Here is a 27,663-nt window from a genome sequence, read left to right on the forward strand (position 1 = left end):
AGTAATAGAAAGGTCATTTGAGGTAGGAAAACCAGTACTATAGCAGCAGGTAGGGTTTGGGGATAATTATAGCTCAGCAAACCTATAGATAATACCAATGGTGGATAGATTTGTTATGACTAATGAATAGTACATAGCAAATGTACTTATCACAGATACTCTTGTTAAGATTATACTTATCACAGCTCTATCAAGAAAAGGAATATACTTATCACTGCCACACATATTAACACTATACTTACATATTCATCTAGGTATACATATATTCATAAAATCACCAGTAGGAACAAATAAAACAATTCTGGAAAAGAGAGAGGAGAGGAGAGGAGAGGAGAGGAGAGGAGAGGAGAGGAGAGGAGAGGAGAGGAGAGGAGAGGAGAGGAGAGGAGAGGAGAGGAGAGGAGAGGAGAGGAGAGGAGAGGAGAGGAGAGGAGAGGAGAGGAGAGGAGAGGAGAGGAGAGGAGAGGAGAGGAGAGGAGAGGAGAGGAGAGGAGAGGAGAGGAGAGGAGAGGAGAGGAGAGGAGAGGAGAGGAGAGGAGAGGAGAGGAGAGGAGAGGAGAGGAGAGGAGAGGAGAGGAGAGGAGAGGAGAGGAGAGGAGAGGAGAGAACCATGTGTAGCAAAGGTAGTTTTCTCAGAGAGAATGGCCCATGTTGGGTAAAAATCTGAACTTTAAACTATCCTTGAGACATAAGAGGGCATAGGACACCACCTCTTAAGGAATCAATGAGTGCTATGCATTTCAGTCTTCCTCCTGAAACAGAAAAGCCATGATATTCCTTGTTTTGCCTTACTTTCTTTAAACAACAGTTTAATATCTTATTTTGATTCCCAGTTTTTCAGGTGATAAGTTATAAGTTGTCCCTCAGTTTCTTAGTTCATTTTCAGCAATGCTATTTTCAGGATGCCTCTGCTATGAGTTACTCAGCCACACATCAAGGATGTCCTTCATTCCTATGCTGTAGGCTGAAGGCCATATCCAGGCTGTCTTTCCTATTGGCAGACATTTTCTCCTGTGTTTATTAGTCTGTGTTCATCAGTCATTTTTGGTCACAGCTTGTCTCATTACAGACAGGTTACCACTGTAAGTGCTCCCATCAGGTACTTAGCTGATTTGCTATGGGACTGGGAAATGCCTAAGGAGGCTCTCAGTCATCCTCATGATGCTCAGAATAGCACAGGGTGAGGCTAAGCAGAATGGTACATCTGATCCTGGGCACTCTCCACCCTCATCTCAGGTGTATACTCCTGCAATTAATTGCATGCATTCATCTTGTTTTGATGACAGATTCCCAATACATGACATCTTCCCAGAGTCGCTGTGTGCCCCTCGGCACAGATTGGTTTGTTCTGAAGAGTAAGGAGGAGCTAATAGCACTCTTCACACCATCACCTTTTATGACCTGGACTTTTAATGTCCATAAATGAAAGTTATGAGGACTGTTTTGAAATACTAAAGCCCTGGTCTATTTTAAAGGAAGGTTTTGAATCAGTCAAGGACAGAGAACCATTTTCTTGTGAACTCACAATTTATCTATAGGAAAACTCAGGCTTCCTGCTGTTAGAAAACTCGCTTTGGAAATCTTCCCAGCTTTCTCTTTTGAGGGAAGAGAAACTGTGGATTGTAATGCAATGAGGGAAGAGGAAACTGAACTGCTTTAATGAGAGCAATACCCAGATCAGCTTGGGGTCAACCCCATCCACGAGAGAGAATATTGAAGCATGCAGCACTGAGGCAACTTTATTGAAGTCACCTTAGGACAGACATGAGAGCTTGTAAATGAGACTCATCTCTCCTGTCTCTTCTCAGCAATGCCATGTGAATTTTGAGCATCATCAGCCATTAGTTGAACACAGTAATTTTTGAACAAAGACAAATAATAAATGTGTCTCTAAGAACTCTTCTTTTTTCTCTTAATTTCTGAGGAAAAAAAAAAAGAAAATGAATTGAGTAACTGTGCTATTTGTCATGAAATGTGAACTAAGCCCAGGTGCTGCTCCTGCTCCCAGTAGGCAAATACATATTGCAAAGCCCGGATCGTGTCTTATGTTAGTCTGTCTTTCCTTCTCCTTCTCCTTCTCCTTCTCCTTCTCCTTCTCCTTCTCCTTCTCCTTCTCCTTCTCCTTCTCCTTCTCCTTCTCCTTCTCCTTCTCCTTCTCCTTCTCCTTCTCCTTCTCCTTCTCCTTCTCCTTCTCCTTCTCCTTCTCCTTCTCCTTCTTTCTCCTTCTCCTTCTCCTTCTTTCTCCTTCTCCTTCTCCTTCTCCTTCTTTCTCCTTCTCCTTCTCCTTCTTTCTCCTTCTCCTTCTCCTTCTCCTTCTCCTTCTCCTTCTCCTTCTCCTTCTCCTTCTCCTTCTCCTTCTCCTTCTCCTTCTCCTTCTCCTTCTCCTTCTCCTTCTCCTTCTCCTTCTCCTTCTCCTTCTCCTTCTCCTTCTCTTCTCCTTCTCCTTCTCCTTCTCCTTCTCCTTCTTTCTCCTTCTTTCTCCTTCTCCTTCTCCTTCTCCTTCTCCTTCTCCTTCTTTCTCCTTCTCCTTCTCCTTCTCCTTCTCCTTCTCCTTCTCCTTCTCCTTCTCCTTCTCCTTCTCCTTCTCCTTCTCCTTCTCCTTCTCCTTCTCTTCTCCTCTCCTCTCCTCTCCCTCTCCTCTTTTTTCTTCCCTTCCCTTCCTTTCCCTTCCTTTCCCTTCCTTTCCCTTCCTTTCCCTTCCTTTCCCTTCCCTTCCCTTCCTTTCCCTTCCCTTCCCTTCCCTTCCCTTCCCTTCCCTTCCCTTCCCTTCCCTTCCCTTCCCTTCCCTTCCCTTCCCTTCCCTTCCCTTCCCTTCCCTTCCCTTCCCTTCCCTTCCCTTCCCTTCCCTTCCCTTCCCTTCCCTTCCCTTCCCTTCCCTTCCCTTCCCTTCCCTTCCCTTCCCTTCCCTTCCCTTCCCTTCCCTTCCCTTCCCTTCCCTTCCCTTCCCTTCCCTTCCCTTCCCTTCCCTTCCCTCCCCTCCCCTCCCCTCCCCTTCCCTTTTTCCTTTTTCCTTTTTCCTTTTTCCTTTTTCCTTTTTTTTCCTTTTTCCTTTTTTTTTTTCTGTAGAAAGGGCAAAATACCAAGTGGGTCTGGAGACTGAACTGCCCTTTCTCTTACTTGATAGCAAGAAGTTGGGCTTTCAGGCCTTATACAAAATACAGAACTCTTCTACTTGTCTATACTCAAAGCCAGAAAATGTGACTCCTGTTATCACTGGGGCAGGGTGTGGAAGAAAAAGAATATGCAGCTGAAGAGAAAAAATCTGTAGGTCATCTCAGGGGAAAATTTAAGTTGATGCTCTTTAGCTCAGAGATGGTGCCATGTGGATAAAGCAGTAGAAGAAAGCTGCACAGTCTTTGCACCTCAGTGCTTTTCATGATCTGTGTCTTTGTTTCCCTTTCTGCAGAGGGGAATAATGGTGCTATTCTTTAAGGTAAAACACTCAAAACCCTGAACAAAAGAATGCTAACAAAGGACGGGGTGGTGCAGAGACACCTGACTGAACTCATCGAAAAATGTCAGAGCCAGAAGTAGTTTAGAGGATCTCTGTTAGTGCAGCTGGGATCTCAGACATCACCTGCATGGAAATAGGAACTTCAGAAACGAGGCTGTGTTGCTCCATGCTCTGGCCATGCTCACTGCAGGGGAATGGGACAGCAAGTTATATGCTGGACTCCTATGAATTCTTTCTGAGGCACATGCAACCTAAAGGTTTGGAGTTAAAAAGTTATTTAAAAAGTGGGTGCTTTTTACAGAAATGGTACCATTGCATATGTTACACTACATTAATGTTCCTTAAAAAGCAAAAGGAGGAAAAACTTCACTAACAAAAAGTTCTAAGACATAAAATATGACCATACAGGCACACCAGCACAAACAGGATGTCAGGCTGATGTGCACCATCTTAGCTTCACTCTGTGAGAAAAACAATGTGGTTTTTTATTCTATATTTCCTTTGTGGATATCAATTCTTCCTTCTTCCCCATTTAAATTGAAAACCATGCCACCTTTTTGTAAGTTTTCAGCACAAGGTTTGCCAGAAGCATGATTTCCATTTATAGGTTCATAGGTTCATGGGTTCATAAGGTTGGAAAGGACCTACAAGATCATCTAGTCCAACCATCCTCCTATCACTATCCCTACCCAACTACTAAATCAAATCCTGGAGGGCTGAGTGACCAGGGATCGCTGTTTGATTTTACACTCTGGATTGATATTACTATGAACCACATCAAATATTGATGGCAATAAATTAGAATGGTTTCTATTCGCTCTCCAAAGCCACAGGTTCCCCAAAGAAGGGTATTTTTTTAACTTGTGAACCCGATTATAACTCAATTAGAAATAGGTGCTATGAATGTGTAAATGTGGTGCATTTCTACTGGATTTTATTCAAAATTTTATATGAATTTGGGTATTTAAATTATGAATTTTCTTGATGTCCATAATAATGATTTCTTTATGAAAAGGCAAACCATAGATCACAGCAAATGCCAGGGAGATACATTACATACTAGAAAATTAACAACATCTCAGAAACATTCCTTATGAAAAAATGAATTATTCAAGAGTCATTTTCTTGAGTTCAGGCTGTACTGAGCTGTATTCTCTCAATTCAGATCTGAAACCTCTGAATTGCAATGCAGTGATGTAAATCAGTTTCTCATCCCCCATACATAACTTACATTCGCTGTGAGGAGATGACAACCTAACAGGTTTGTGAGCCACTATGGGCATTTCTCAGAGGAGTGTCAGGAGGTAGTAAGGATATTTACTAAGAGATAAGAAAGAAATACTCAAATTAGGAACTTTTCCTATGGGTGTGATGACATAACAGCCATCACAGACTTCTTCTACGTATAACGACAGACAGATGTGAAAATCAGATTGTCTATCTCTATGGGTACTAGGAAGAATCTAAAGTGATTGGGGAAACAAAGCCTTTAACTTGGTGATCTAAAGCCGTGTGGGATGAATCTAGGTCCTACTGAATCTGCAAAAGTTACGTGGGTGGTAAGTGAGGCAGAAGCAGGCCTTGGACCATTAGTTATTCCATGGACCCTGTAAGAACTGGAAGAATGGGTCTTGCACAGGAGTCTCTTTGGTTAGCACTGAGCTGGGAAAGCAGCAATGCATGCGATTCTGGTGATAATTTTGTCTATTCCAACAATTTCTTTCCTTACAGATTAAATTCACAGCAGGTCTCTGTACACAAAATGTATTTATTTTTCACATTGCAATGAATCAAGGCAATGAGGGACTTGTGCTTTCTTTCCTTCTCTGGGCACTTTTGTACTGCCAATGATTATCAAAGTTACACAGCACGTCAGATAACACCAGGTGCACGTTACTAATGAGTTAATGTTATCTTTATTATATACACTAATGTATCTGTTTTTACTATAATGAGCCAAAACAATTCAAACGGGAAGGGAATGATAATGGCTATCATTCCAGAAGGCCTTAATTCCTGTGTCTTTGCTCCTTTTCAGAAGGTGAATGACATGACAAAATTGCTAGTTAACTTGACCACATAAAACTCAAAAATGCCAGGACATAAATCTTATCAATGAATGGTGAGAAAGGTAAGAGGTTAAACCAGACAAATATTTGATAACCAAAGTATTATCTAATTACAGCCTATGACCAACTGAATGACAGTTATGAATATAATGAAGCTAAACTCCTTCTGATGGATACCCATCCACCTTTTCTTGGCAGAGGCAGGTGTTGTGATGTGACACAGTACTACAGGCAGTGGCTTGGGAGTTCAAATTGCACACTAAGAAAAAGGTTTTCTCCAAGAAGATGGAGTCACACTTGGACAGATGGCTCAGAAAGGTGTTGACATCCCCATCTCTGAAGGTCATTAAGGACTGCCCAGAGAAAGCCTCTGCATGAAGCTGTGTCACTGCTGAGGAAGCTTTGAGGAAGCTTTGACCAACCCAGATTCTGCTGGAGTAAATCAGACTGTTAAAAGCAAGAGTTGCATTCAAGTATAATAATCAATTCTGTCCTTAAGAACATCATACAAAGAAAACTTTTCATGCTTGCTCTTCAGTTCCCTTAATAAAGATGTTCATAATGGCTCATATACTTTTCTGCTTCATTTAGAAGCATCTTTTCAGTACGTCTCTGGTTCCTGCAACTCTGCCCAAAGCACCTCATGTGGGTCAGTGTTGGGTTTGGGTTCCAGAGGTTACAATACATTCTACTGTATGGCAGTACAGCTTGTGTGAATAATGACTTTTGTATGCTTCAAATCACATAATGTTAGTGAGGACCCTCTTAGTAAAGAAGTTCCTTCCAGTTCCAGATTTGCCCTACTGCAAACTCCTTCAAAAGCAACACTCATTTTTAATTCTTATTAGAAGTTAAAATTCATCACTCATTCTTATAGCTAGATCTGTGCTGCGCTCAACGTGCTCTCTATATTTGCATTGGCAAAGTCATAGTCCTACTTCATTCATGGTTGAAAACAGGGAGTTTTTAGGAAAATAAAAATCCTGTTCAAGTTTATTCAACTGAGGCTGATTCATACTAGCTAACCTCCACTTTCAGAGTTTAATTCCTCTTGGTGACCACACTGTGTACTTCTAATGTATTTGAAGCTTTAACTTCGGTTGCCTTTTACTTAGGTGGGAAAAAACCTCTGGAAGCATTACCTACATTCTTTTCTACAAGTAAAAGGTTTGGATTTGTTAAAATTTTGGCTACTCAAGAAGAAAAACTCCAGAAATGAAACGTCTGGAATTGTGGAAGGGAGGGAGGGAGGGAGGGAGGGAGGGGTGAGGCTTCCACCAACCCTGGTGGGTTAACTTCTGCATCTGCTGGGAAAGCAGAAGAGAAGTGTCACGATTGGTTTTGCTTCATAAAGCCACGCAAAGTGCACCTGTGGAACCTGATAAGGAAGGAAAGAACTAATATTTCACATCTGATGTTCAAAATTGCTAAATTGACTAAGATTTCCATTTGCACATGTGGAACGGGGGCCACGTCCCCTCAGCTGGTGCTGACCTGCTCTTGCTTCTCCTGAACCGGCCCCATCTGCTCACACCACTGCTCTCATAAGGTTCCTTCTTTCTTTTGTCCCCAGAAGCAGCAATTAATCCATAGAAAGGGTGGATTAAATAACCCACATACTTCAGCACACACAGCCGTGCCCTCAGCTCCACGGAAATAGTTTTCATCTGTCAGTTTAATCTTTTATTTGCAAACATCCGGCAAATTGAAAAGGCAATTTTCACTTCCTACGAGTTTTTTGTTGCTTAACAATCCTTGTGGATATGGCAAAACATGCACGTTGTTCTGCTGACTGCAGAGGGATCAATGATTTATTAATACTTGGTGAGAGGGTGTGCTTAGTGGGACTGCTGTAAACAAGGGTAACCTGCTGCCCGTTGAGCCCCACTGCTGCTGCTTCAGCAGCTCGTGTCTTCAGTAGCAGATTTATCGAATTGCCCCTGAGCCTGAAAGAGATCCATTTCCAGCACAATCACGAGAGAAAAAGCGCTTCTTATTTGTTGGGAAGTGTGTGCTGAGTGCTGTGCTCCACACTGCGAAGCTGTTCAGCTGTTACAAAACAAAGAGGCAGTTTCATAATTAATTTCAAACGGGCAGAAGTGTGTTTTTACCTGACAGCTTTGTTGCACTCGATTTTTTAGCAGTCTGCTCTCCTCTGTTATTAAATATTTCTGATCAATATGATCTCATTATTTTATTCTAGAGTTCCCAGTTCTGATGGTTTCCAGTGTCTGACTTGGATGATCAGTCAGGGCTAAACACTGAAAAGATAAAGCTCCAGGAGAAATGAGATCAGCCCCTTCAGAACTAAGGCAGAAGACAGAAAACCTAGAAAGAAAATAAGAGTTGAAAACACACCGTAGCAGCACTTGAAATCGAAGCAGAAGCAACTCTTGCAAACATTTTTAACCATTCAGAATTAAACCTGAGCCGAAATCAGCACAGTTTATTGCTGAGCTGAAGGCAACAGCTGGCTCCTGGATCTTCATGCCTTCTCACTCCATAGAAACTGCTGGCAGATGTGGTACCCAGATACACTAGATGGTGTAAGAGGGGAGTTTGCATCTTTGTCTTCAAGCCAGTAGAGCTGGTCAGAGCAAGTAGCAAGTGTCAGGAGAGTGTCCTGAGCAGGAGCATGATGCACAGTCTTGGGCTGCCAGACACATCTCCAGCCAGAGCAGGTGAGGGTGAGGTGTGGAAGATGCTTGCAGAGGTTGCATAAACTGGTGGAGAAAGTGATGGGAATGAAAGAGGGGCTTTAGGAGGTCTGAGGTACTGCAAATGATATTTTAGTGCAGTTACTGCCTCTCATTTATGGAAATGAAGTAAACGTCCAGGGAGGAGCTCCTGTCTGGTGACCTGCAAACAGGAGAGTACTGACCTGTATTACCAAACACAGGGCTGATAAATAGACCCTAAACACTAAACACAATACAAACCCCTCAGTTCCCTTGGAATGTCTGGATGTCTCTCTGCCATGGATTTTCTAAGTCATTTATTCTTAAGGAAATTGTGTTTCCTTCTGGGGCTTCATTCTCAACCTTTCCTCCAGTGGGTTGCAGAAGTAATGTAGGAGTCTCACAAGAGCTACCTGATATCTATTGCCCTTCAATCTGATCTCAAAACCTGTTCACAACAAGGAAAGAGGCAGGGTCTAGAAATTTCTCTGAGAAGTAACAGAAAGTAACAGAAAATGCAGGCTGGGATCAAGAAACGTTCGATCTTACTCATTCTGGAGCTCCCAGATCCATTTTTATCAGGACTGTGTTCAGGATGTGCAGCACTGTGTGCTCCCCCCAGCACAGCACCCATCTGCCTGGGGCTTCCTAACAGAGCTGACATCTTCCTGATGGACACAGCTGTGAGGAGTGCTTAGCAGGCTGGAACTGTTTTATTACAGTAGTACTCTTTGTGGGTTGTTTTGCTTTCTTCTGAGTGAAATGAAATTAATTGGATTTTTTTTTCTTTAAAACTGAGCATTAAAAATGGCATGAATTGTTCAGAAGTCTGTAATGGCTTCAGCTCAAGTATACGTAGAGCTGCTGTTCTCGATGTGGGTGTATGCTCTTTCACTGGGTCACTTAAGATGTGATACTGTAGGTAGAAAAATTCCACAAATGCAATCATTGTCCACAGAACGAATGGAAAAGAATTCTGCTGTAATGCCTGATATAAAATAAATAAACTTTGGCTTAGGAATGAGCCTGAGTTGAAAATGGTTGGGTGCTGGGAGGGTATGTCAGGGAAATGTTGAAATACATACCTTCTTGCACTCCCCTTGGGCAACCTCATCTGCATGAGCTGCAGTGCTGGAATTTGTTAAAAGCAAATGCTTATATTTCTTTTCTTTTAAAAAGTGCCACAAGAAGGTTGCAACTATACCTAGACCTCACTGCCCTTCATGGTACAGAAGTGATAGGGCTGAGGTTGAGCAAGCATAAAGAGCTTTTCTCACTGAGGCTGTGAGATGTGAGTAGAATTCTCTGAGCTTTTTTGCTATTTAGTGACCTCGACCTAATGCTAAATGCACCTCTCTTATCAGGGTCACCATTCAGGGTTTTCATTAAATTCTGGGACATGAAAGAGAATAGTGGATAGGTTCACAGAATAATTCAGGCTGGAAGGGACCTCTCCAGTCCAACTCCCTCCTGCTCAGACTATTTTAACTTCAAAGTTAGATCGAATTGCCCAAGGATTTGCTTGCTTTCAGGTTTTGAATGTCTCCAAGAACTGAGATTTCACAGCCTCTCTGGGCATTTGTCCCAGAGCTTCTGCACCTGAAGTCTGTTTTCCTCTCATGAAGTCAGAAATTTCACTTCTTACTCTTGTACTGTCCATTTGTGAGAATAGCCAGGTTTTCATCTTCTCTATTTGCACCCTTTCTGTAGTAGAAGAAAGCACCAAGAGCACTTCTTTAGGCTAAAGTGTACCCACTCCAGTCCTTCACAGGTGTGGTGTTGGTAGGAATGGGACCCAATCCTGCTCACAGGCATCAAACAGCATGAGCACAATGCCTAGAGGCCTAAAGTACAGCACAGGAGAAACATGCTGAAATATTAAACTGCAAATGCAAACAGGGATGCTATGATCTAGCTATCTGTGGTCACATCTGGCAATATCATTAAGCTGTGAACGAAGAAGAATGAATGTGGCTGAAGAGTGGAAGCTGCTCTGGCTGGATACTACAGATTGGTTGAGGGGGAACTTGCCTTACCACTGAGATGTGCCAGCTGTAAGGTGTATATGAACAGTTTCTGTCTTCATTCTGCTAAACACTGTAGAAGTGGAAACATCATTGTACTGCTTAATGTGAGCCAGCAGTGTGCCCTTGCAGCCTGGAAGGCCATGGGTATCCTGGGCTGCATCCACAGAGGGGTGGCATTGGGTGGGGGGGCGGGGGGGACTGTCCCCCTGTGCTCTGCCCCGTGTAAGGCTGCCAGTGCTGCGTCCAGGCCTGGGGCCCCCAGGACAAGAGGGATGTGGGGCTGTGGGACTGGGGCCAGAGGAGGGCCAGGAGGATGCTCAGAGGGCTGGAGCACCTCTCTGTGGAGAAGGGCTGAGGGAGCTGGGGATGTTCAGCTTGGAGAAGAGAAAGCTGTGGGGAGACCTCACTGCAGCCTTCCAGTAATGAGGGAGCTCATAAGCAGGAGGGGCAGCCACTTTTTACAGTCTGATAGAGATAGGATAAATGGGAAAGGTTTTAAATTAAAAGAGGCACAATTCAGATGGCAGAAAACCTTCACTGAGAGGGCAGTGAGGCCCTGGTACTGCCCAGAGCTGTGGTGCCCCATCCCTGGAGGTGCCCGAGGCCATGGATGGGCCCTGTGCAGCCTGAGCTGGGGGCACCCAACAAGGCAGGAGCTTGGGACTGGATATCCTTCAAGATCCCTTCCAACCCAAGCCATTCCACGAGTCTATGATAACATTATTTTTTTTCCGTAACATCAAGCCCTTAGTTATTGAGAAGTGTTCACAAATTGACACCTATAATGAAATTTCATTAGTGCTCATCTTGGCAAAATTCAAGATATGGAAACGTTCCTTATTAAATTCATTCTCTTATACAAAGAAATAAGAAACATACAATCCACACAGCTGTCTTTTCATTCTCATATCAGCATTCAAAAGATTTCAGCTCCAAGAATGACACAAAGCACTGAATTGCATTGGGTTTATGTTTCTCTATACTTCTTGTTACTCCTCAGTTTTTTCTGCTTTTCCCTTTGGAAAGGTGTAATAAACATAAACGTTATAGAGAAATGTGATTACATCTGTAGGTCTTGCATTTCTGAAATCTGTTTTCCTTTTTAGTGTGAAAAAATGTCCAGCTTTAAGAGTTCAAAGAAGCAGAACAGAAAACTGAGTCTAATATTTACATATCTTGATATACCATATATTTGGTGGTCTGGAAGTGACAACTTAATGGGCTGAGCTGAACTGGGAAGCAGGAAGAGACCTCAATTAGATGAAATCTTGCATTATGGAAGCCCTTTGTGAGTAATTTTCCAGTGCAGCTCCTGTTCATATTTATCACATTGCTTTTAAAAATGACCTTTCCACCAGAAAACACATATTTTATATTGCTCATTAAATGTGGGGCAGTAGGAAGTACCCTGCAGTATTTTGAATCAAAACTCATGAACTGCTGCATGCATGTTCCCATTCATTTTCACTCCTGTTTCCCCTGAAACTGGGTCACGGATTAGACTTCAGCTGCTGCTAATTAATTTTTCTGTTAGTCTGCTGTGGTGTCTAACTTGTCACGAAGTGGACCTTCGCTGTCAGTGCACATACTGCTTCTTTCTCTGTTGTGGGACACAGCAACTTTGTCCCCAAGGTCGCTCATCTCTATTAGCAGCTTTTCTTTACTGTACATACAGTAAGCTGGCTCATCTGCTCTGATGTTATCAGATAAAATCTGACTGCAATGCCTGCCTCAAAGGTGACCTGGCATAAGAAGTGATGCATCATCTGGCCATGGAAGTGTCCATTTTGCTAGAGTAGTTTAATGAAAAAAAGAAATAAAAGAAAACACCTCCCCACCAATGGGCTTTGTTGGAGTTTGTGGGGGGGATAATTGTGTAGAATTTGTGTTTTTTGCTGTCTGTCTACAGTATAGGCAGATACAGACATACAGCTTTATTGGTAACATCTTACATTCCCTTACAAATTGCTTCTATCTGCCTCACTGTGGGTAAAATCTATCAGTAGGATGAGGGACCCAGCATGAAGAAGAACACTCCTAGCCATTTTTAGCTTTCACATTGCACCTATTGTGACCACACATGCATGCCTTTGTTGCTCTTAGTCTTGTACTGGGCTGCAGTGTGAGTGCCTTATTCTGAATATGGGCAGTCATATATGCCATCCATGCTGTACCCTCACCCTCCTAACCACAGCACTCCTAGGGCAGAGAAAGACCTCACCTGACTTCTGGATAGGCTCTGTGTGATGTTCTGTAAGATGATTTAACAATTCCACTCCATTTCATGGTGCTATATGAAGATAGGAATACACTTTGCTGTAAATCTTTACAGGAGCTCAGAGAACAGCACAGCCTTTGATTTGCTACTGTCACGCTGGTGAAATGGTGGTAATTGTAGTGGACTAATTTTAAGAGAACATGTAGAGCAGAAATTACACTTCATTTGTTATTCAATTGAATAACAAAGGCCCTGGGAAAGGTATTAGATCACCTATTGAAATATTTTCCAGCTTATTTTTCTAAGCTTCAGTGACTGTATTGGGATGGGAAAGGCTAAGGACAAGGATTTATCTTCTCAGAGCTTACAGTAATTGCCAAGCAATTGCTGAATGTGATCCTTATAGACTAATTTTACAGCACCAAGACAGTGGACTGCTCCATTCAACAATTTTTTTCTTTCAGTTGGTGCTGTTCCTTTCCCCTAATAGAGTACTCTCTTAGTAGTGCTTATCTGTCAGGGTCATGGTTGCTGTTACTCTGGCTGTGGGACATTGTGAGAAATGTGCTCAGTACATTTTCTGTAAATCCAAATGCATCCCTAAGACAGGGAAGACTTAGGAGATACCATCAGTTAACTTGTGTATGAGTTACCAGAAGTACAGTATCCTGGATTTCAAAATAACTCTGCCACAGTGAATTTGGAGAGGATTCTACCTACCTGCCCTTCCCTCCTTTGTTTTTCCATGAAATCATCCTCCTTTTTTATGGATAACAGGTATTATGATTTTTTTAAATGGAGTTTCTCATTTGATCTGTGAAGATCACATCTAAAAATTGGCCAGAAAATACCTCCAGAAAACTGAGACAGTCACATTGAAACTAAGTTTTAGGCTAATAGTGAAACAGTTCTTACACACCCAGGGTTTTGCAGGAGTTAACTTCGAAAACTTCTAAGGGAAGATCCCATTGGACATTGTTTGACACTTCTGCTTGGGAGAGTGCAACCACTTGCCGGAGATCCTTCAGAAGGCCTGGCGTGCTGGGCACTAGGAGGCAATTCATCTTGTAAGTATGTATTTTAGAGTAGGAAATATCACCCAATAATTATTTATTTTCATTAACCAAAACAGGATTTAATCTTCCATCTAGACAGCTAGCCTGTAGAAACCAAACTGAGGTCAGAGAAATCCATGCTTCCAAACTCTGGGCTCGTCTGCTGAGGCAAATTTGAGGCAAACCTTTACTGACATACAAGTTCATAAGCATGCTGTACTAGCAGACAGTTTTAATATGTTATTTCCTTTTCTGTCCTGATACAGTGCTGAGAGCCTGGTAAGTTGTCCGCCAATGAAGGAAATTCACATAGAAGTGCAGAAGTGGCCTTCCAGAGACCTTCAGAACTTTCTGAACTGTCCCAACTCACATAAAAATAAATGATCAGGAAGGGTATGGCCAATATCACACATTTTTCCCTCTGTGAGATTATTTTTTTCATAGTTTCCCTTGTGCATATTGATATTTTCTGCAATGTCAGGGGTACTTGGGCAAAATACTGACTCTGGAAGAATTGCATCTGTCATCTCTACTTACTCAGATTTGAGAAAGTAAAGGCCCAATGGCTCATGGAGGTAGGGACTAATTAAGTAATCTACTATGTAGTACTAAAACTTGAATTAAAACATATTTTTCTCCCTGCTCTCATCTCTCTGTGTCTCTTTCACGTGCAAAGCCACTTGAATATTGAATAACTATTTGCACTGCAGTTTGTAGGCTGCACCTTTGCTTTTTATTTCAAAGCAAAAATCCAGCAACCTGTAGCATGGATTTTTTGAACTTTTGCCTTTTTTCCCATTAAAGCTGAATAGCTGTTATATTCTGAAGAACAAATTGTCACTCTTTAACAATCAGCAAAATTAATTCTGTGCAAGAATGTTTTGGGACAGATTGTCATGTACTGAGTACTGTGATCTAAAAGTGAAAGAACTGATTAAATTCTTTTGCAAGTCGTATGTTGCTGTGATGCTTTAGGCTGCCTGAACAATTGCTGTGCTTCCCTGTATCTTCCTTTTGACTTTCACTCTTTGCAAATCCTCTGGTGAACCACTACTGCAGAGATAAAAAAGCGAGTTGGAAGTTCACTGACATTTACCTTTAAAAATAGTGTGTGTGATGAGATAAGAAGACTGCATTGTTTTTCAGCTTAATCTTTTATTTGTCATAGTCATCAACTTTTGCATTTGGAGGAAGGGAAAGCAGATGTAAACCAGATGGGCAGATGGAACAAACTGTCACTGAATTGTGCATCTATGGAAACAGGAAAGCCTATGACAAGTGGCATTTTGGATGGAAGGTGACCCAGCCAGTCAGTTGTAGTCAAATTCCTATTGAATGTTAAAAAAGTTTGAGGATACAGGGCATGATGCTGAGTGTTTGCTAATCCTTCTTGTATGTGTGTGTGTTGGAAAAAGGAGAATATACTCTGAGAAGGCCTAAAACCACTGGCTTATTATACAAGAAACACGATGGAGGCCTTCCTTGGAGGAAGATGGCATTGATTTACTTCAGTGACCCACCTAGGGTTAACTCGGGTGTCATTTACAGTCAGTTAAGACCACTGGGGAATATCCTTCATTTCAGAAAAGCTCTAACTGGGAATGCTGGGCATACCTCTATTCTCCCCTCAATTCTAACTTTTTGGAGCCAGTTTTTCCCTTTTTCTCACTTTGCCTTCAGAAGCCCAGATCCATATGTTCTTTCCCAGCTTCTTATTCAGATCTATGATCTGGACATTAATCAGTTAATCACATTAATCACTGCCTAGTTCACATCATGCGTGCAAAAATTTATACTAAGAACCTTTCTAATAATTTTATTGTATGCAAAATTTTATAAAAAGACCCTTTTCTATCACTGCATAATGACTACAGATAAAAACTGTACTGAGATTCCCATTTGGACTAGACAGCAGTGTGGAACATGACATTCTGGCACTCAAAGTTTGCCATGAAGACCTTAAAATCAGTTGTTCATTATAATTCTGAATACATTTTTTACGTATATAATTCTGGAAAAATCACATGGTCTATAAACATAACCTCATTTTTTTTTCTTGCCAGCCACAAAAACTAATAATAATAATTTAAAAAAGATATTTTTGTCTCATGTTTAAAACTACAAGAAAAATGAAAACAGTGATGACTTGATATTGGTGTAAAAAAGAACAAATAAAATGTGTTTCTTTTGGTCTGTTTGTAAAATGACCAGCTGCCCAATATGGCATGACAGAAACAATCACACACTAACAAGCACTCTGAATGTCCTCAATTTTCAATGTAAACACACGGATGCAGTGCTGTGGAAGTGCAGAAGACCATTCTAATCCCACGTGCATCTGGACTGTACTGAACTAGAAATAACTAGAGCTGTCTTATAGTTTGAAATGCACAGCAAAAAGAACAGGAAATACAAGCTACTGCTTCAGCACGCATACATATGTTTGATCTTCAGTCAATCTGGTTCATTTATATGCATGCAATTTATATTCATACCTTTTCTGATCTTACTTGAATTTCTTGATGCAATTTTTCTTTTTTCATCCAATAAAGGTGTTTCTTCTGTATCTATGTAGAACATTTACAATGAAAAGATTTATAACTGGCAAAAAAAGAAGTTGATTAAGGTATGTAGCTTTTTATACAAGCTGTTCCTTCTTCTAAAGAACATGCAAGATATTCAACAGTAGTAAATACTATAGATATTTTTACCCACTTAATCCCATTAATAATGCTTAATTATTGTTTTATGATCTTTATGATGTCAGAAAGGACAACACTCTTACCTTGTAGTCATCTACCTATAAACTGAGTTGATCATATTTTTGTGAGAGTTTCTGAGGGCTGCAACATCTTATGATGAAAACTGGGGTATCTATTCCTATTCTTCTTCCTGGAAGTTTCCATTCCCTCAGTGGTGTTTGCTGTCACATGGAACTCGATGTGAGTCTGCTCTAATTGATGGAGTAGGAAGTCAGAAACAGCTTTGGTGGAAGCTGAGCAGGAAAGTGCCCGGGTGGGTCTTGAATCTCTCCAGAGGAGACTCCACAGATTGACAATGACTGTTTCAAACATTGAACTCATGCCATTTCTGTAGGCAATGGAACTGACTGCAGGAGAACTTGGGTTGTAGATGCTGATTTTATTGAAACAGAAAATAAACATCTTCCTTTCTGATTTTCTGAAGTAGGCTCAGCTCTCACTTCACGTCTTCTGTTAAAAGAGGAAGAAAAACAACAGATAATGCAACAACAGTAAGCTCAGGTTATTCCTCAAGTGAGGAAGTCTCAGGAAATGCTTGGCTTGAGAAGTTCATATCGTAGAAGTCTGCTTCATGGTAAAATATTTTCTTAAGTTTTTTTCTGAAAGAGTTGGTCTTGAACACATATCAAGTGAATGAGCACAGTCATGATGGCCATCAGTGCCAACTTGTAGATCCACACTGAGATTAGGTTGAGATTGAAAACAAAATAGGATTTTATCTTTCCCGTGAAGTACAATTGGCTTACTTTCTTTTTAAGTGAAAAAGCAATTATCATTTTCCACTTTCCACCTGCTTTTAGCAGGGGGGTTGGACTCAATGATCCCCATAGTTCCCTTCCAACCCCTATGATTCTATGATTCTGTGATTCAATGGCCATGTAGCTATTAACAGAGGCTATCCTCTATCTACTAAGATAGCCAAGTTCCTTTGGGAAAAATGATCTACATAGAATACTTCCACGCTTTGATTTAGACTAGCCCAGACAAAGAGCACGTTTGGCATCAGCTCATCTATTTTCAGTAGGGTTGTTCAACATAACTAATGTTAGAATTAAAAATACATCGATGTAAATACGTAAGCAAACCCTTTATGTTGGTTCACCTACCTATTATCTCAAGGTAGGAGCATAGAGTTTGAAGCACTAGAAATCTGTGACAGAGTTCCTTGGTTCCCTCTGCAGTTCCAAGGCAGCAGAATGAGAACACTAAAAGCCTTCTCTCACCGTTGTCGTATACATTTGTCATACATACGTTATTTCGTGCAAGAAAAATGCTGCTTGTGCTTTATTAACATTCCAATGTTATTCATGATTGATGTCAAATGCAAACATAGGTGCTTTGATTTCTTTAAGACTTCTATTTGTACTGTTTTCTTTCCACAAAAATAAAATCAAGACCAAAAAATTGAAATGCTGGAAGAGCATATTGCTGAACAACTGATTACTTTCTGTGATGAGATGTCAAGAAAAGAGTTGTTGTTTTGCTTCAGTTTATTAAGGATTTTGGCACAATCTCTCTTGGTAAACTTACAGGCAAATGTAGGAGATAAGGACTGCACAAGTGTATGATAAACGTGAAAAATTTCCTGGACCACTGGGCATAGAGGTTGATGCTCAGTGGTATAAAACCCTACTGCCAGTTAGCTATCAGATGACATGCTTGGGATTTGATACTGAGAAAGACGTTTAATGTCTTTATTAAAAATTTGGTTGACAGGCCATGCACTTTAAGGAGTTTTTATATTACATTTTATATTATTATATTATTTATAATATTATCTATACTATATTTTATATATTTATCATTTATATACATCCATATATATTTATATATTTATTATGCTATTTATATATTTTTATATATTTATAATATCATTCATGTTATATCTTATATTTATATTTGTGGAGCAGTTGATACACAGACTTTATGGCTGCTATATAACCTTGGTAGGCTAGAAAAAAGAGGCTGATAGTAAATCTGGCACAGAGAAAGAGAAAGTAGAACAAGGAAGAGAAGACATTGCTTTTATAATCTGGTAACTGAGATCCATACGTTGTGGTATGGAAAATGCCATTGTCAGTTTATTGTCCTTGGTCAGCTTGTTGTCCTTAACAGTTTCCTGACATGCCCAAAGAAAATAATCAGTTACTTTTGGAGACACTGATTATTTCTGGAATGCCATCTTCACATGAGTGGTACTAGTAAGTTTCCAGACTAATGATCACATTTTGTTAATCTTCTTGCTCAAGAGGCAAAATCTATTTAAATCAATGGATATTCTTCACTGACTTCACTAGAATTTAAATAAGGCCACTCTTTCAAACACTGAATGAAGGGGTACACATAAATGTTTGATCCCGTGCTTATGATCACTGATTGAAATGAATACTTTGCAAGTCATACAGTGGTTACTGAAAATTCATTGTGATGTTAGATGAAAAATCAGGGCTTCCTGTAAATGGTTCATTAATTAGGAAGGGGCCTGAAATCAGTAAGGTTCACTGGTAGCCCTGCTGAATTTGGTCATTGTTTACTACTGTATTTCTTAACTACTGTGAAAAATAGAACACTGGATTAACTGAACCCAGGCTCACAGAACCATAGAGTTGTAGGGGTTAGAAGGGACCTCTAGAGATCATTGAGTCCAACCTCCCTACAATTCTGTGGTCTTTGTAAGAGTGAGAGGAGAAGTACTCAATATGATTATCCTTTGAGTACAAAGTGAGTCTCCACTAAGTTTGGAGTCTGGATAATTACTAGTAAAAGTAGTAAATATGTTATCTACTTTGTAGATGCTAGCATATGAACATATGACTCAAAACTGAAATCTGTATGTCTAAAGTTCCTATTGTAATCGTTCAGCAAAACAGGTACAGTTAGTAGAGATTCACTCGACATCTTTCAAGATGCTTGAATCTCATCTGGAGATGCCAGACTAACAAGGACTCAATCTATACACTAATTGATCTGGGCCTATTTTTCACACAACAACATAAAAATATGCAATATTAGGCAGACGGCTTGGGGTGTAAAGTTTTGCTCTTCAGACCACTGCTATCTCTAATTCCCTTTTGTCCTTGTATAGTTAATGGTGTGTGTCCCCTTGCCAAGGGAAGGAGGTGGTTGTGATTTTTCTTTGCAGTGTATTTTTTTTTTTTGCAGTGTATCTTTTCATGGTAGGCATTCTTCTCCCTCATCTTCTCATGCCTCCACAGGAGAAAACGTCCTCTATTGTCTGCTCTAGTGGAGGGAGGATGAATAATAACTGCTTTCCCATTAGGCGTCTTAGTGCCTTCATGATGTTCTTGATCCTGCTTTGTTCTGAAATGTCCTACTTTCTGTAGAATTAGTAACTGCTGATGCAAAATCTGCTGAAGCATGTGCTTGTGGGAAGGTGAACTTTGCAGTTCTTTACTTCAATTCAGGCAGTGGAAGACCAGAAATCTGTAGATGTGCATGATTATCACTGCTCATAGCTGGAGTGACCTCATCTGCTGAGTCTAAAATGCACATAAGAAAACTGTGGCAATTATGCCAAATTAAATCTTTATTAAACTCTGTATCCAGAAAGACTTTGGATTTGAACAGGCTCCGAAGTGTTTTGATTGGGCTGATAATTATCCATTTAATGATAAGTATCATCGCTTGGCAACATTTCAGCATCAAGATGTAGACTACAAAACATGCACCATCCTATAACAACAAATAATCCGAAAAACTGCATGATTATATGGAAGAAAAATCCATAGAAAACTATATAAATAAACTGAGATTAGTCTCAGGAAGTGCCTGAGCTGTAAATCACAAAAAGGGGGCATGTTCTCCTCATTTTGATTTTGGATGAGGTAGGAACTGTGGACCAACTGGTCGCTATGTAAGACAGCACAAAGCAGCAATTAGTAATAGGTAAAGGTAAACCATCACCTGAATTTCAGTTTCTTTCAGAGTGGTGCAATTAAATACAATATCAAGGCACATTCAGGTCTTCCTTCTGCTGTGCTAAGACAGGAGTGGTTGGATGAGAATTCAGATCACTAACCAGGGCTTTACCCTTTCTGCAGTAAAAATAAGATGACTGCTGCTGTGCCTCATGCCAGCCTATGTGTGAGAGGAAAATAAAAAGAATGGCTTTTGAACTTTTTATGAAGGAAACTCATTGCATACAAACGAACACAATTAATATTTGTACTCACCCTCCATCAGGGTGATGCATATCTTCACCCCAGTGTTACCCATCAAGTACTAGGCAAAGTAAACAAAGGATTTATTTATTTATTTATTTATTTATTTATTTTGCCATATCTGTTTGTAAAACTGCTGTGCTAAAAGGTGTGAACAGGAAGCTGGCAAGTTTCTGCTTGCTGCAGTTAAGTTGAACACTGGATTTAATTTGATCAAAGATGCTACTATTGAAGAAAATGAAAATGTAATGGGTGTAATAGAATGGCTTGCCTTACTATTGAGCATTCATTTATATATACACATTTTCTCCAGAGCAGACTGATAGGTAACCTTGTGCTGAGACACATTAGTAAATAAGCTACAAGTTTTAAACAGGATTGTTGCAGTGCCATTATTAGTAGAGGAGTGGTTGGGAAGTTGCTATTACACTGCAGTGCTATTAAATTGCAATTTATGTTTCCCATGAACAAAAGGTCAGTGAAAATGAGGGCCTGAACGACCATTAAATATGACGAGATATTTTACAGGCATCATGAAAAAGTAATGCCACTGGTTTTCAGAAGGGTTAGGTTCACATGCTTTAAACCAAAATCATATTCAAATTAATAAATTCCTAATGACACATAATTAACTGGAAATTGTTTAACTACAGTTTAAATATCAAGGTATACCTCAATAATAGAGTTGTGGCAATATTAGGGATGTAGATCCCCTACTAGCACCTCCATCTCAGCGTGAGAGCAGTTCAGATAAACACATATTTGTGCCACACACTGGAGAGTGAAGCACCCTCTAAGGTCACACACTGCACCCTGGGGTCCCCACTCCCTGCTCCCAGCTCTCCCACGCTGCCTGGGTGCTGCCTCCCTGTGGCATCACAGGGGACGATGTTTGGCCCAGCCTGGGTAGGATGATGATGATGATGCTGTGGGGTGACTTCTTGGCAGCATCAAATCTCATTCTGTCTGCTGCTCTTCCCACTCAAAGTTCTTTCTTCCAGCATCGCACAGTGAGGATGATAAATATGATTGCATTGATCTGAACAAGTTAAATAGCACATTTTCCCTTCTCAGAAGATCTACCTTGAAATTGAGAATTAAAACCTGCAATTGTTCCCAATCCAGATGACCACAGAATCACTGAATCATAGAATATCCAGAGATGGAAGGGAATTAGGTGGACCACTGAGTCCAACCCATGGCTCCATATAGCACCCCCAAGCCCAGGGGACACTATCCAGCCCCACCTTCCCCAGTCAGTATGTGTAGCCAGGGTTGCCTCTTCCCAGTTTGTGGCAGAACCTGGCACTTCCTCTTGTGAACTGAGTGTGGTTGTTGATTGCCTGGCTCTCTAATTTGTCTAGGTCTCTCTGATGTAACCTCATCTACTCTAACCAATATTACAAAGGAGACCATCCCAAAATCATGGAAGAGTCTCAAATTAGGAGACTTCCATAGAAGAGCAACGTGTCTTAAGGACGCTGGAAGGAATATAAAATATGTGTTTGCTACAAAAAAATCTTCTGCCAGGCACAAGGGAAACATAAAATAACAAAGGTTGTTTGGTATTTCCGTGCATGAGTTTTAAAAGAAATGTCAAATACAGTAAGAGTTTTAAGATTGTCAAAGTAGGTAACACAACTTGTGACTCAAAGGCAGTGATGACTATCTGTTCCCTTAGACAATAAGCCTACACAAGCCCTATAGGGAATCCTATGCTTTGCTTGGTGAGGAACTCTTCTTTTTCTGTTGGGTGATAAGAAACATTGCAGTTCTTAGGCCAGTGTGTTTCCTGGGAGTTCTAGTACTACAAGACTGAGAAACACCATTAAGCACAGGCATAGTGACTTTTATTCTTCTTGAAGGATGGCACTTTTCTGTTAATTCAAGCTGCTCCTGCTTCAGGGAGGTGGACTGGTGCACTGCAGGTGCTTGCAGCAATGCAGCAATGCAGTATTTTCCCCTTTTTTTTTCAGACTTGCATTGCAGCCATTGATTTGGGAAATCTGCAACAAACCCAGGTTTCCTTGATATCAGCAAGCTCCCAGATTTCTTGTATGTTTTGACTACTTGCTACTGACCAAACACACCTAGTTGTGAGCCCTCTTTGTAGGTTATTTCTGATTTTACTGTTCACTCACTGCTAAATGGAAGTCAGAGGAACTATCAGAACAGAATTGGGTCCTTTTTGGTTAGTTTGTTTTATTTTTGTTGTGATGAATAATTTATCCTTATTTTTCTTTCTTTTTCCTTATAGGCTAATCATAGAAAAGAATAGTTTCATTTATCAAAGTCATCCACAAATTTTACTTCATCTTACAGAAGCTACTGCACTGTCATCTTTGAACTTGAGCTAAAAAAAAAAATCAAAGAAAGGGAGGTTCAAAATAGTCCTGTCACAGTCTGAATGTACCACTTATCTCATTTTTTAAGTGTCTTCCTTTCAGACAGGTTTTCAATGGTGCTATTTAAGTGGAAGCTTTCTCTAAACTTTCAGGTTTCTGTTTTTGTAACTAAGAATGCACTGAGAAATGAAGCCTGGGAGATGGCCTGTTTGTGTCTGTGCTGCCTTTTAGATGCTCATGAGGAATGAGAGGAGAGGAAGAGGAGAGCAAAAGAGGACAGAGCTGTGGAAGCTGTTGCAGAACAGCAAAGAGTAAAAGGAGGACAGCTTCTTTGCTCTCTATCTGAACCTCTAAAAAGCTATACTTGATATCTGACTGATAGGAGAGGTGACCCCTAAAGTCCTTCCAGTTCAGCCATTACTTCGCACATGGCACCAAAGGATAGCTTGTTGTCTGTAATGGTTTTGGAGTCACACCCAGCCCGAAGACAGAGGTTGAGAGGAAACAGATGACTCGCCAGGAGCAGGGGACACTTGAGGACAGCAGGGAAAGTGGTAAACACATAAATAACCTTTCCTACCACTTGTGACATGTCTGTACCCTGCCTCAGGTGGTGAAGGAGATAGGCAGGGAGCAGTAAATCACTCTGCCCTTGCTCCTCCCAGAGGAGAAACACCTGAATGTCTCCAGTGCTTGTCGGGAACATCCTCTTTACCTTTACAGCATGAGTGATCCTGCCAGGAGTGTGCAAGCCAACACTCGCGAGGAAATCATCCCCAGTGTTACTGAACACTGTCAGCATCACTCTCAGGCACAGCTGGAACCTTCACCGAATCTCACAGCACCACTGCTCAATCTGTTTTAAAACACAGTTGTTGGCACAGCGCATCTGCAGCCTCGGCTTGTGTCCCTGCACAGGACACCCAGCCACTCCTCCTGTCTGAGCAGGCAATCCTCGACCCCGGGGGGTGCATGTGGTCAGTGACAGGGCTATCTGAAACTAACTTTAATGTCTTCTATTCATGTGTAAAACATACAGCCCCGTAGGGTTTTACCAGTGAATCAGCAAGGGACATCTTAACTGCAGTAATGAAGGCTCTTGACTAAGGAAAACCACGGATCTAGACTTGGCTGGTCTGGCTGGATTAAAATCAGCTAACAGTGCTCTGAGAAGGTGATAACAATGATATTCATAAGTAAGGGGACGTCTTCACTAATCACACAATTGTCCCAGGTGAATCCCATGAAGTTCAACAAATCCAAGCACAACGTCTTGCAGCTGGGTTAGGGCAGCCCCTGCTATCTATACAAGCTGGAGGATGTAAGGGGAAAGCACAGCCCTGCCCAAAAGGACCTGAGGGTACTGGTGGATGGGAAGCAGGACACGGGCCAGGAGCGTGCCACTGCAGCCCAGAAAGCCAACTGTATCCTGAGCTGCACCAGAAGTGTGATCAGCAAAGCAAGGGAGGATCCTGCTCCTCTGCTCTGTGCTGGTGTGAGCTTCCCTGGAATTCTGTGTCCAGACCACAGAAAAGATATGGATATGTTGGTGTGCATCCAGAGGAGGGATGCAAAAATGACCCAAGGGCTGGAACATATCCCTGTGAGGACAAAGAGAGCTGGGGCTGTTCAGCATTGGACTATCTATAATATTGCTTAAAAGCACTGATTATGGTAAACAGATGATAACACAACACACCTTCCAGAGTGTGTTGATTCTGTCTTAGGAAACATGACAAATAAATCAATTTAAGTAGCAGAAATAAAGTTACATGCAGTCCCAAACAAACAAACAAAAACAGTTTCTCAGGAACGCTAAAAGAAGAAGTCTGATGAAATGCTGATAGTGGTTGTAAGATAACAAGCTGGATGGCACAATCCAGTATGTACTGAGTTCAGAAGGAAACCTCTGTTTGCTGGTTGTGATTTACACCTCTAACAATGGCTTTAGCTCTCCATGTAGGAGAACCCATTATGATCGGTTGCCAGGAGAGCAGTCCTCAGGTTACAGCAGCCTGCCTTGTTTTCTACCAGCACAGGATATTCCTATGGCACAGAGGAGGACTTTGGTTTGTAATTGAGCTCGAGGATACATGTGCGGTGATGAGTGAATGCACTGTAGCAGTAAACTGGGTCTCTGCCCACTGATGATAATTTTATCAAATGAATTCGCCAGTAAAAGCTAATGAGCAAAACTATCTGACAGATTTCTAAATGATGGTGGCTGTAAAATCAGGGCTTTACTTCAGTAAGTGTTAGTGAACCCCAAGTGAAAAGAAGCAAGCTGCTCCAACGTTTCGGGAAACACATCCTTCTTGACGCTGGGGTGCTCATTTGTAATAATGGTTACTATTACATTTTTGAGTTATTTCCATAATCTAAATGCAACCTGCAGTCAGCCCTGCTGTCAGGGCAAAAATATCCCTTCCAAGTCCTAAATATTTTCACATTCCTGGGCTGTGTTGGAGGGGATTTTTCTGCAGTTGAGGCAGAACAGCTAAATTACATGGTTGTGCATTTCCTGGCTGACAAGTTTAAGGGAACTCCAGTGACACCAGTGTTGGCATAAGAGATCCACAGTGTGCACTGAGGAGGATGTGGGGTCTTCTAATAACACTATAGTAAAGCTGTATGGATCACTGTGTAGAATACAGGACTCCTTTTCCTCCTTTGTGATTCAACACTTGATTGTACATGTTTATGATCCTCAAGGCACTGAGAGTGAAACCATTTGGAGTCATCTATTCTGCTGGCTCATTTAAGGGTAAAACTGAAGAACTGGTGTTGACCCATGCTTCAAAGCTACTTCAGGAGGCTAAGAACAGAGTCTGTTAAAGCACAAAATGTTTTCAGCTTTTATAACAAAACTCAGATGAAATGCTGAGTATTGCTGGACACCAAATATAAACCTAAGACTGTTCTGACAATGTAAGCTCAGTAAGTCTGTCAAAATGTGATGACTATTTTTCTTCATTCAAAACCTTTTCTCTTATAGTGTTTTTTTTGGTAGGACACAATATCAATGCTTCAGTGGCTTGAAAGTAGAGGACAAAAGATGCTCTGTTGTGTTTCCCTATTCTGTAGAACTCTACTTCCTCCAGCATCTGCTGCTTTCCCCTGTGTCTTTTGATGAGACATTAACAACTGAGGATTTAATAGACCTGCTTGGTTTGCTGGAAGGTACTGTGTGACAAGAACTTCATAATCTACTTTGACTGGAATTGAATTTGATTTGAGCCTAGTTTGCAATAAAAACCTGGTTTGATGAGGGAATTTTCCCTTTCTTTTCCCTTGCACCATTTATTTATGGTTCTCATCTTTCTTTTTAATGTTGTACATGGTTCTTGACCTCTTTCCCTTGAAAAATCACAAGATTACTGATAACAAAATATAGAAACCACCAAGTGCATTTCCTCTTCAAGGAGACATAAAGACCATGGAATTACCATCATGGAAGGAATCGAGGAAGACTTCTACTTGCCAACAATTTGGAAAGAGTTTTGAAGGATGAAAACACCATCACCTCCTGATACCTTTTCAGAATGATATATTTCCTTTATACTTTAACATCTAACAGTGATCATGACTCAAACTGAAAAAAACATCAGTCATCATTCATTTGTCATTGGATGTTAAAGGACAAAGAAAATATATATAGTAGGAAAAAAAACCCCAAAGATCAGAGTCTTCATTGGCTTTCGAGTTGCTAGCATGTTTATCTGGTACTTGGAATATTGAACAAGAAAATGGGTCATGTACTTCATCCAGGTGGGAATGTTGGCTTACACTTAGGAAGTCTGCCTTCCATTTCATCTGGAAGCCAGTGCATAAACTTTATTAAGGACTTATTTCAGATCTGTCTCTGGAGAAATAAACTATGCTCCTGCCTACACCTGATGTAGATGATGTATGAGGAAGGGATGAGTCTACTGAACCCGAGTTCAGAGGCTATTGCACACAAGCCAGAACAAAGGCTACCATATTTTGGGAGCGGTATATGCCAGCAGCAATGACTTTCTGGAGGAAATATTCATACTTTGAGAGAGCACTATTTTTTATGCAACACTCAGTCTTGAAGCTAAATTGGGCTATTTGCTCCACTGCATGAGAAAAACAAACCTTTTTTGTTTTGCATTTCGTGAGAAGCTTTTTCTTTATCACAGAGCTGTTAGTCACAATATCCTTTAGATTTTACCACTTCACCAAACCGTTACTTTAATGAACCTGGTATTTTCCCAAGAAATTACATAATTTTTCTCACTTACAATTCCCATTATCTTAACTCACAGAGCAGTGACAGTGACATGAAGCAAAGGCTTGACAAAGGAGTAATACACTCTGTGGATTCAGCTCCTCCTATCCTCCCTGCCATCGTGCATGAAGTGTCTAATATCTCTCTGCTGCAGTTTGCCAATCTTGCCCAAATAGACTCTGATGCATTCATACAGAAATGGCAATAATCCCTGTAGAGAATGCTTCCACTTCTAAAGAGGCTGTACTGTGTATTTGCATCACATGCTTAGGCATCCTCTGCTGCAGTCCATCTGGCAGCTGCACATGGAAGCAAAGCCCACATGTCAAGCCCTGTATCCTAATTAGCAAGGGAAATGTTGTGCTCTAACATATCTGACACAGAGGTAAAAATGGGAAACATTGTTTGACAATCTGTCATATGCTAAAATGAAGTAATGACTCACTGCATAGAAGCATAGGAACAGAAAGAACACTAGGACATTGAAATCTGTTTCAAAATCACAGGCAAGCTCGTTATGAACAGCTAATTCAAAGGATCCATGCTATGTAACATGAGGTGCAAACTTGCAGAAGATGGCTAGCAAACAGATCAATGATAAAATAAATAAATAAATAAAGGA

The sequence above is a fragment of the Cyrtonyx montezumae genome, unplaced genomic scaffold (genome assembly GCF_038088225.1).
Source record: "Cyrtonyx montezumae isolate F1298 unplaced genomic scaffold, pur_monq_1.0 scaffold_13, whole genome shotgun sequence".
Classification (NCBI taxonomy): domain Eukaryota; kingdom Metazoa; phylum Chordata; class Aves; order Galliformes; family Odontophoridae; genus Cyrtonyx; species Cyrtonyx montezumae.